The sequence below is a fragment of the Propithecus coquereli genome, unplaced genomic scaffold, assembly GCF_000956105.1.
Source record: "Propithecus coquereli isolate 6110/MARCELLA unplaced genomic scaffold, Pcoq_1.0 Scaffold143, whole genome shotgun sequence".
In the NCBI taxonomy this organism is placed as follows: Eukaryota; Metazoa; Chordata; class Mammalia; order Primates; family Indriidae; genus Propithecus; species Propithecus coquereli.
The window spans coordinates 936,596-947,811 of NW_012138636.1; the positions used below are offsets into that span (position 1 = coordinate 936,596).

Sequence of the window (11,216 nt, forward strand, 5' to 3'; positions counted from 1 at the left end):
AGAGAGACATGTTCCCAATGGCTATACATAAAATAGTCTTGAGACAATTGGAACTATTATTGCACAAAGAATTATCCTAGGGAAAAAAAAAAAAGAATTATCCTAGAAATTAGTATCCTAGAAATTAGAATTAATAAAAATATAGGCATCTCTCACTACCCAAACTCATTGTATGAACTCACCACCCCATTAGAGTTGAATATATTTTTCCATATATTCTTTCAGAGGAAATTGTATGCCTTGCAATCTAAACTCTTGCTATCTAAACTCTCTTTGATATCAGAAACAGGGATCCAAATCTATATAGGAAGGAAAACCATTCAGGTGTATATGTTACATTTTTCTTTCAATTTTCTATCTTTTTTTATTCTAAGTATTTTGTACTGTATTATTAATAAACCTTAATAGAGTATTTTAGCATTTGTCTTCACATCTCCATTTAATAAGTTTGACCTCTTCAGTAATATCCTGCTGACTTCAGTCTTGAAAGTTTTGTGCCTCTTCAAACTTTTTTAAGCCACTTCACTTTGATCTTCATTTGGCCGTTTTTTAAAAGACGGTCTTAACAAAAACATAAAGTAACATAGAAAGTCTATGTTTCTAAAATTTTCTTCATGCACAACGGCTTATAAGATTTCAAACAGTCGCATATGTCAGAAGTACTTTTCAGAGTGGCGTTTAATGTGCAGAGGTGGTCAGGCTTGGCTGAGATTGCTACTATTAACTGGTATCTTCAGCTCTTTTGTATTTCCCAGGTGGGCTCATTAGCATTGCCAAGTGATTTAAAGCAGGGAGGTTATGAGCATAATTTCAGATGGTTCAAAGTCTGCAGATAAAGGATGTTCATAAGTTGTAGTATATGATTGTGGGAGTTAATTTTTTAGCCAAGTGGAATTAAGACGCTTGAAATACACATAAGGCTTTCACCTCCTTATTATTTTCATTAAAGACAGAAAAAACCACCATATCAGTATAGTGTTTAGGTTATAAAGAATTCTTTGAAAATTTATTAAAGGCATATTTAAAATGAGCTGCAGAAATCACAGGCATCCATACATAGACTTAGAACTATTGGACACAGCCTAAAAGATATACTACAGTCAGACCCAAAACGAATATACTCTATTTCAATAGACATTTTTACACTTTAAACATAATAACTTACTTAGTTGGAAATTCTAAGGAGGCTCAAGGAAAACATAAAAAGAATTCACACAGGTAAAGCTATGTCTTGAAAACTGAAAAGTTTTCAGTGCACAGAGATGGAAGGTAGGGAAGACGCCAGGGAAATGGGAAACACAAAGGTACAAGAAGGAACACATCCAACCAATTCGAAGGTCAGGAGAGTCCACTATGGATGGAAGATACAAGTGTCTGAAGGAAAAGTCAATGAAAAATGGCAATAAAATAGGGCCTATAATTTAGGATATGGTTCCACTGTAAAGAGAATTCTATTTGTTTTGTTTGACTTTTATCCTTGTGGCACGATTAGTCACTAAGCAGTACCTTGACATGATTGAATTTGGATTTTAGAAAGAATCTCTGCTGGAGAAACGGAAGGGCATTAGGAATGGAAAGAGAGGAGGAGAGGAGTTTGTTTAATAGGCAAAGGGAAGGAGATGGGCGCCTAAAAGGCAGTGTCATGAAGGGGTAAAGAGGAATGGAAAGGTTCAGGGATCCTTCAGATAAAAAACAATTTTTTTTTTTTCAACTGGACACAGTATTTGTTCTTGGCAAGAACCGATAAGGGATTGAATGTGAAAGTGAGAAACGATAGACAACAGTACCTGCAACCTTTCCCCGAGCAGCGGCGCAGGTGTGGGCCCCCGGCGAGCAGCGCCTAAGGCACCTCTCTGAGCGGCTGGTTCTGCTGCTCATGTGTTTTGATGGTGGCGAGTTTGAGAATTTGCACGCGACAATATTAATACATGTGTCTCCACAAAGACCTTCAGATTCCATTTGCTCAGAAAGGGCTTCCGAACAGAAAACAAAATGAAACAGAACAAAACAAAACAATGAAAGTGATTGGGCAGATAAAGTGAACACAGAAAACACTTCACATTATCCGAGGAACGCTGGCAGTCGATCACATGTTGCCTGGGCAAATCCATTTTGTTAAACTGAGACATTAACGAGAAATACGGAGCCCTTTGATGTATGTTATTTTTGCCTAAACTCCACCACTACTAATTATAAACAAAAATTATCTCTAAAGCACTCATCTAGACATAAAATGCTGCAGATTGGTCACGTGACTTACACAGACCACGTCTTACAGAAACTAAAAAGGTACAAAACTTTATGAAAGAATCAACAGCCTTCTGGAATGTTTCTCCTTAGTGAGTTCTGCATTATCAACCAGCATTTACTGCTGCCCGGGATTGACTTGTAAATAAGGAGCCTAATGTCAAAGTTGATTGATCCGAAATAAGGATGCCAGAGCAATTATTGCCCCTGTCTTCACAAAACCGCAGATCAGTGCCTCATGATCTTCGTCTATCACAGGGGCTCCGAAAATGAAGGAAATGAGGGTGCCACAGAGTTACACAAATCCCCTTTGAGAAGGAATGTTTACGGGGCGAGTCGTTCATCTCAAGGGAACCACAAATGTCCTCATCTTATTAGTCATTTCTTCATACGCAATTGTGTCTCTGTAACTTAAAAATAATTCTTATTGTGTGCTGGAAATTTTTCTCTCATTATACTGTGAGATGATCTTAATGATTATAAAATAGAACATTACATCATCATATTTGCTTTTGTTCCCAGGTTTCCTTGACCTCCATAAATCTATGCAGTTCAGTCATGAGTCTAGTAAAAAGCTATTTCTAAGAGGAAAACATTTTAATAAAATCACTATATTTAAAACAGCTTCCAATAATACAGTTAATTGAAGATCAATGTATCTAGTTGACCTTTATATACTATGCTATCAAACTTTTATTAAAGAGGAAGATGCAATGAAGATTATATCTTACTTGGGACTTGAAAAAATCAATAAAATTCAGGATATTTCACATATCAAAACCATTTCAAAAGAATCTAGTACAATTTGTGAGAATTATAGTAAGTTGTGGTTGAGTTTTGGTTGAAGTGTTTATCTAGGTGTTTCGCTGTATCGCACCAGGCATTTTTTCTCCTGCCTCGTGTACATATTACTAGGCTTTAGATATTCATTTTAGAAGCAATCACAAAGAATATAAATGAGCAGAAATACTGTCATACATGTATACAAGATTTTGTACCTTCAGGAGGTCATGAGTTAGTGGTGACCAATGATAAACCTGGTGTTCAGGTCCCTTGCTTTGCCTCTCCCTGGTGGTGACACTGGGCAAGTCACTTAGCTTTCTTGTACCTCAGGCTTCTCAATGGTAAAGTGGACATAATATGTGTACATGCCTTATATTTTGTGTGATAATTAAATCAGTAGATCCATGTAAAATTCTTTGCAGAGTGTGTGCCAAAGTAAATGTAGCTCAATAAATGTTAGCCATTTTTTGATAAGAATGGAACTGTAAAAAAGGAAGAGAAAATGAAACAACTTGAAAAGAAAACTAACACAGGATTGAATCTGGATACTGCTATGAGAAGACTACTGAGAGTGAAGACCTATATATCAAGAGGACCTGGAAGCAGAGTGAGAAGATGATTCGGAGCCAAATTGTTCCAGACATTCATTCCTGAATCAGAACCTGTGGACAGCCAACCATTTGGTGATCCAAGATACTGACCAAGGCCAAGAGGCCTGCAGGAGCTCTGCCAGTAAGACTCTGAAGCCTCTTTTCCATCAGCTGCAGCTGCCAGAGGGCATCAGACGTGATCCCCCATTGGTTGATGTTCCGAGAACCGCTGATTCCTTGGTTAATGTGCTGGTCTCCCAAGCCAGAGCTGCTCACTGTGGTTTGTTCCCCTTCTCTCTTCTATTACTGTCTGTGTGTTGAATATATTTGCATGATGGCTGGTGTGCAAATGCCACACATTAAACCATAAATTTGTAAGCATTTAGTTGGCCATTCAGGCATTTGATTTGCCACTGAGTCATTGTGAATCCTCCTGGAACCTCCCCATCCACCAGAGTTAGCACAACTAGGCTGATCCAAACCTGACACAAGATACAGACCCACTAGGAGAGATTCGGCATTAAAGTTACACTCAGGGAGTTAGAAAGGGCTCTAACAGTTTGGTTGTTGGACTGAGACATGGATTAAAGATGCCCTGGTGTGAGTGAATTGGAAATGTCTGATCTCCCTTGGTTTAACGTACAAAAAGGGATTCAAAAGCTTAGGGAGATGGGAATGTTAGAGAGGATTTGTCATTTAAGACCTACTCACATACACTAGGTAGGTCCAGAAGATATACCTTTCATCAATACTTTGAAAACTGAATTTGTAAGTGAAGTTCCAGCACCCCTGAAAATCTCAGTGATTTCTCTTCTCTATAGGCCCAACCTTATAGTGGGAAACACAGATAATTGGAAAGCATATTCAATTACTGAGAGGAGTTGAATCCAAGGGTGGCAAAGGCCAAGTAGCAAAATGGATACGGTTACCATAGTGAACCAGCAGAGCCAAAGCTGCAATCAGAATGGTCTCTCTCCTGCAGACCTCTGGTGTTGGCTAGTTAAATCATGGTGTTCCTAGAAGTAAAATAGCTAGGACATCCACTAAATTCTTATTTGTTCTCTATAAGCAGGAAACTTCCAAGTCATGAGAACAAAAGTCCAATTGGAATCATGAAAAACAGAGTCATGGCCCTTCGAGTCCCCTTGAATTCCCAGACTTAAGCCAGTTAACAGACCCAGAACTCCTTGAATTAAGTACAGTCTGGGTCCCCTGAGGAAGCACCATGGCACACTACCACAAATTTAGACTGTTAATATTGCTCCCAGCCTACCCTAAAGCGACCTAAATCATTTTGTCAGGGTAACTGCATTGGGGAAAAGGAAACAATCAGTCTTTTCAGGGATTACTGGACACTGGCTCTAAAGTGACATTGATTCCAGGAGACCACCAGCCAGAGTGGAGGCTTATGAAGGTCAGGTGAACAATGGAGTTGTAGCTCAGGACCATTTCACAGTGTGTCCAGTGGGACACCGAGCCCATCCTGTGATCATTCCCGCAGTTCCAGAAGGCATAATTGGGATAGACATACTTTGTCAGTGACAGAATATCCACATTGGTTCCCTGACCTGTGGAGTTAGAGGTATCATGGTAAGAAAGGCCCAATGGAAGACATTAGAATTGCCTCTACCTAAAGAAATAGTAAATCAAAAGCAAAGCCACATTCCTGCAGGAACTGCAGATACTAGTGCCACCATCAAGAGCTCAAAAGACGTAGGGGTCATGACCCCACCACATCCTCACTCAACTGTCTCATATGGCCTCTGAAGAATGCGATGAATGTCGGAGAATGACAGCGGATTATTCTAAGCTTAACCAAGTGGTGACTCTAATTGCAGCTGCTGTACCAGGTGTGATTTTACTGATTGAGGAAGTTAACACATACATAGGTACATGACACTCCCTATTACCCCTAGTAACCTACTAGCAAAATTTTTGCTTCTTGTTCCCATGACTTTATGCTCTGTTGGCCTAGAGGTCTAGTTCCAGAGGGGGAAAAAAAATATTTCCACCAGGAGACACAACTGTGATTCCACTGAAATGGATGTCAAGACTGCCATCTGACCATTTTAGGCTCCTCATGCCTATGAGCCAACAGACCAAGAAGGGAGTTGTAGTGTTAGCTGTGGTGATTGATCTGGACTGCCAAAGGGGAAAATGGATCACTACTCCACGATGGCGGTCAGGAAGAGTATGTCTGGAATAAAGGAGTTTCCTTAGGGTGTGTCTTAGTATTACCACATCCTGTGATTAGAGTCAATGAAAAATTAAAACAACCCAATCCAGGCAGGTCTATGAATGGTCCAGAGCCTTCAGGAATGAAGGTTTGGGTGACACCATTAGGAAAAGAACCATGACCAGCTAAGGTTCTCGCCAAAGGCAGAGGGAATACAAAATGGGAAGTAGAAGATAGTTAAAAATAACAGCTAAGACCACGTGACCAGTTACAGAAACCAGGCCTGTTTTAATTGTCATGACAACAAAGTTGTCCTTACTTTGTTAAGATATGTTTGTGTATAGTAAACATATATTAGCCAAATATCTTTGGTTTTTTCCTATCTTGTTCCTTATAAGACATATTGACTTTTTATCAGTATTTAAGGATTATTCATTTTATATCATAGTACTTCAGTTTTGGAATATCTGAAGAAGAAGCATTACTTAAGAACTTGACCTTGTCTTCTGGAGAAGAGATTAGCTCCTCTTCAGTTGTATGTGGAATGGTTGTGTCATTTTAGGTAGAATTATGACCTTGTTATCCTCTTTATTTAGATTTATGGAGATGTGTACGGGTGCCACATTGACAAGGAGTGGATTTGTGATGGTTTATTTTATGTGTCAACTTGACTGGGTGAAAGGATGCTCAGCTAACTGGTAAAACATTTCTGGGTGTGTCTGTGAGGCTGGTTCTGGAAGATAAAAGCATTTGAATCAGTAGACTGAGTAAGGAAGATCTGACCTCACCAATTTGCATGGGCATCATCCAACACCTTAAACACCTAAATGGAACAAAAGGGCACAGGAGGGATGAATTCTCTCTTCTTGAGCTGGGACATCCATCTTATCCTGCTCTCAGACATCAGAGCCCCCGGATCATAGGCTTTTGACTAAAAGTTACACCATCATCTCCTCTGGTTCTCAGGCCTTCAGATTCTGATGGAATAACATTACAGGCGTTCCTGGTTCTCCAGCTGGCCCATTACCATTGTATATCGTGGGCTTCCTGGCCTCCCTAATCTCATGAGCCAGCGCCAATTCCCATAATAAATCTCCTCTCGCACACACACACACAGAATACATGTATCTTACTTGTTCTGTTTCTTTTTACTAATCTTTTTCCTCACTCTACCAATTGAAATGCTAATCTCTTCCAGAAACACCCTCACAGACACACCCAGAAATAATGTTTCACTAGCTATCTGGGCATCCCTTAGTTCAGTCAAGTTGACACACAATCAGGAAATTTATCATCTTTAATATTTGGTTATGATTTTCAACTGATTTTTGTTTCTTTTGTCCTTCTCAGTTTCAACTCTTATCTTTGCTACTGAGGCACTGATCTCTCCATCCATTTGGCTTGGCCCTAAATATTACTCGGTCTCTACCATGTGATTTTACCTTCCCAACCCAGGCACAGAAGCCTAAATAGTGCAAATAGAAGAACCATTTTAGCTACTATTTTGCTTTCTGGCCTTCAGTCTACCAAAGAGATAATAACTCACAGAAGACTGTCCTCATGATCTTAGAAGGAGGCCATCAGTAATTTACGCATGTACCGTGTAAAGTAAAACCTTCCTTAAGAATAATAATGGAATAAATGTCACAATATAATAAAACAGAGACACACCATAGTACCAAAGAGAATAGTTTAAAAAAGACTAAAGAAATGACAGCATAAATATTAGAGAAATGTGTGGCTATTAAGAAGTTTAGACACTAATTGGAAGCTTAATTATACTTATGCAGTCATGGTCATATCAACATTGAACAGTCAAACTTTAATTAAAGAACCGTGTTAAAAATGCTGCTTTTATTATGAAATGTAAAAAAAGAAATGTACAAGTTGTGGTCTTTTACCGTGAAAAACTTAGTTTACTCATAGACCAGAAAATACCCATACAAAAATCATAGAGTATGTGATAATGAATATAAACATTAAATGTACTGAGAAAATAAAAACAGGAAATGACTGTATTGTAGTGAATCAGAGCAGTAAGATATGACCTGTGGAAGAATGGCTGTGTGACTTCTGTCTTGCTAATGTAGTGATACAGTGGTGGAGAAAAATTTAGCATGCTTTCCTCCAAAGGGATTCTCAGAATTCCACCTGTGACTTTCGTAAATTTGCCCATATCCACTATACGATTTAGAATGAAGACACTGTTAGCAGAGCAGCGGCAGTTCCTCTCTTGGTGGCAGACTCAAAATAATCAAACTATGAAACTGATATGTAAGATCAGGACAGCTATGATGCTAATCCATAGTAACAAAGAACTAGTATAGAGGCAAAAACATTCCGAGTCCACATGTTGAGCACATGATCTCAATGTCATCAGACCTTCAGGAGAAGGCAAATCTTAGTGAGGAGTCTGCAAAGCGTGTAAATGATCAGAACAAAGGAATGTGATGAATTGAATATTAATCTAAGTTAACCTACTTTGCCTAATGCAATCATCTGATAATAGGGATGTTCCTCCACTATTCTGGGACAAGGACATTCTGATGTGTTTTTTCTAAGTCTTTCTCTTTTTGCGGGGAGCTTGGATGGGGTATTGCAGATGTTTGTTTGTAAGGATCTACTTTTGTTAGGCTTCTGTGGCTGACCAACAATATTTCCAATTTAAATTTTCTCTTTTGAAATGCCCAAACTTGTAATCAAGTTGTATTCTAGTCCATCTCTTCAGTATGACTTTAAAACTTCATTTTTTGACTTTAGGATTTAACTCTCACCAAATTGATTTCTTGTATCTTGAGAGCTTGATGTGCATATTTAATTGAGCCCCTCAGCTTTTAACATTGTACAAGATCCTGGGCCTAAAATATATTATTGTGAATCATTTGTTAGTAAAATGCCTTTCAACTGAGATGTTCAATGTGCCATATGCAAGTTTGCTAGGTAATTCTTAGAACAGCCTAAGAATAATAATTGGAATCAATAAAAAGTAGACACACATGCAGCCATGATCTGCTTGCTCAGAATCTCAGCAGGATAAATCTCACTTTTCTTGACTTTCATTCTGCGATTGTTATGCCATAAATAACTTCTTTTTACATTAGCTTTAAATATGTATACACGTTCATCCCATTATTCTTAACCTGCATGAACATCTGGATTCATCACAAAAACAGAACTTTCTTTTTTTCCCTACAGACAATGAGATGAAAGAATAATTTAAAACATTTACAATGGTATTGGAATGAGATGGCAAATAGAAAGGATGTGGGTGCCTTTCCGGGCTTTCTTTTCCAGGAGCTACTTGTTTTCCAGTGGGCAGCGTGCTGTGTTCTTCTTAATGAAGCCGGAGTGTTCTGTATCGCTTGCCCTGTAATTTTCTGGACAGAGTGAGCTGTGGTCTGTGCCAGGAGAGAACTACACGCTCCATTATCTTTTCAATAGGCCTAAAATAATTTGTTTAAAATTTTTTCTGTCACTTTTAGAAGTGTTTGCAAAAGTAATTGTTATAGATTTCCTCTAAAATAATTTCAGAGTTGCCTCACATTCCTGTTCTGCTATATTTCAACGAGAAACTGAACTCGAAGTTTAAAAATCACCTGTCTTTCATGGCTATTTCTTTCCTAAGAGTTGGCCTTCTTTATTCATCCACATTTTGGTTCACGACGTACATTCAGTTATTCCCTTGTCATTCTCATGAGAGCGCTGCACAATGCGTCTTTTGAGGAACAGATTGTACCATGCCCTTAATTTCTCTCTTCACTACCCACAAAATCATCACATAAGGGTGCCAGAAATTTATCTAGCACAGCATTTCCTTGCTGATGTCTTTTAGCTTGAGGAATACTATAATTCTGGAGTATTTTTCTGCTGCATTTGCCCAGAGTACATTTTTTAAAGTATTTCATCTTTCAGTTCCCTAAAAAGTTCTGTAGTTTCATGAGTCGCACAGAGATTCTATTGCGGTCAGCATACAGATAATTTACATTTTTTAAAACTCTAGCCCAGACTTTTCAATCTACTCTTTAGTTTAGATCTAACTGCTAATGTACAAAACCAATTTGAAATATTATTGATTCTTGACATTATCATACATTATATTACTCATCAAATAGATTCTACTTTTCTTATTTCCTAGCCTTTCCACGAGATGGCAGATAATATTTCACGCCCCTACCTTAGAGAATTGGCATATATAATGTCTGATCATTCTCTCATTCATGCCAGTTGACATTCATGACCTGAAAACGTAGCTCCAAACCCACGTAGCTGCATTAGGAGTAGCGGGATGGCATCTTGAAATGAGTAGAGCTTGGACTGAAATACTTACTTTGCTGCTTAATAGCTATTTGATTTTCAAAAAAATACCTGTTAAGTATAATTGTGATTTTTTAAAATTGTGGTTTATTTAGAACAGATTTTATTTCTATTACATTAGAAATCAATGCATTGTGAAGAACTTGGTGGAATGGTCCCCCACATCTATCCCACGAGACCCTGAGTGCGCTTTCCTGCTCTGTGGGAGCCAGAAGGCTAACACAGTCTAGGAAATGGGAGGGTATTAGCAGAGGTCTCACTCCTCCAGCTCCAAAGGACTTCAAAGGAAGAACATGGACGTACTAATGCATTTTGTTTATTTGGATTATGGCTGACATGGTACTCTCTTGTGCATCGTGATGTAATATAGAGTTACCTGATAATAGCTGATTGTGGAAGTGGTGTTAGGCTGGCACCTGTGGCCTCCTGATTACAGAACAGGTATCAGCTGCTTTGGTCGTCATTTCATAGCACATCTTTGAGAAACTTTTCTAACTTAGATCTTCATTCCACACATTGTCAATGAGTCTCTACACAATTCATATCCTATAAGATATCCATGCTTGCTTAAAATAGAGTGGATTATTTTAGTCTGCGTATCAATCCTGAATGATAAAATATGGATAACAAGAGTGTTTGAAAGTAATAGTTTCTTAAGGAAATGAGAATTTGGAGTTAAGTGACCTGGTTCAGTTTTAAGTTGGCAGTGTTTTCACTAGCCATTGGTAAAACCATCTGCCTCAACTTGTTCAATGAAAGATGCCAGGCATGGAGTGCTTTCTTTGCTATTTGTCAATATTACCATTATTGTTACTGTTATTGTTGTCGTGGTTGTTTTTTGCCAAGGATTGTTAAGTCTGAGATTTTACCCTACATGCAAGCCAACAAGTTAACCAGCCACAGTTTTCCAGATACCGGCAGAAGACATAAGTCTCCTGGGTCAGAGACAAAAGTCTGTTTATTATTCATAGCAATAGCAATAGCAATAGCCAAAATATTATCATGTTGCACCTATATTCTGAGTCCCAATTGCTACAGGACAACAAAAAAGATTCAGCAGACACCTGAACACACAATGAATTACATTACAGGACAGAAACCTCAAG

General features: G+C 38.4%; 1 pseudogene; it reads right to left on the bottom strand.

Annotated features, from left to right (window-relative positions):
• The window catches only part of LOC105806681, a 7,224-nt pseudogene extending 5,265 nt beyond the window's left edge, over positions 1-1,959 (bottom strand).
• Between the last annotated feature and the right edge of the window lie 9,257 nt (positions 1,960-11,216).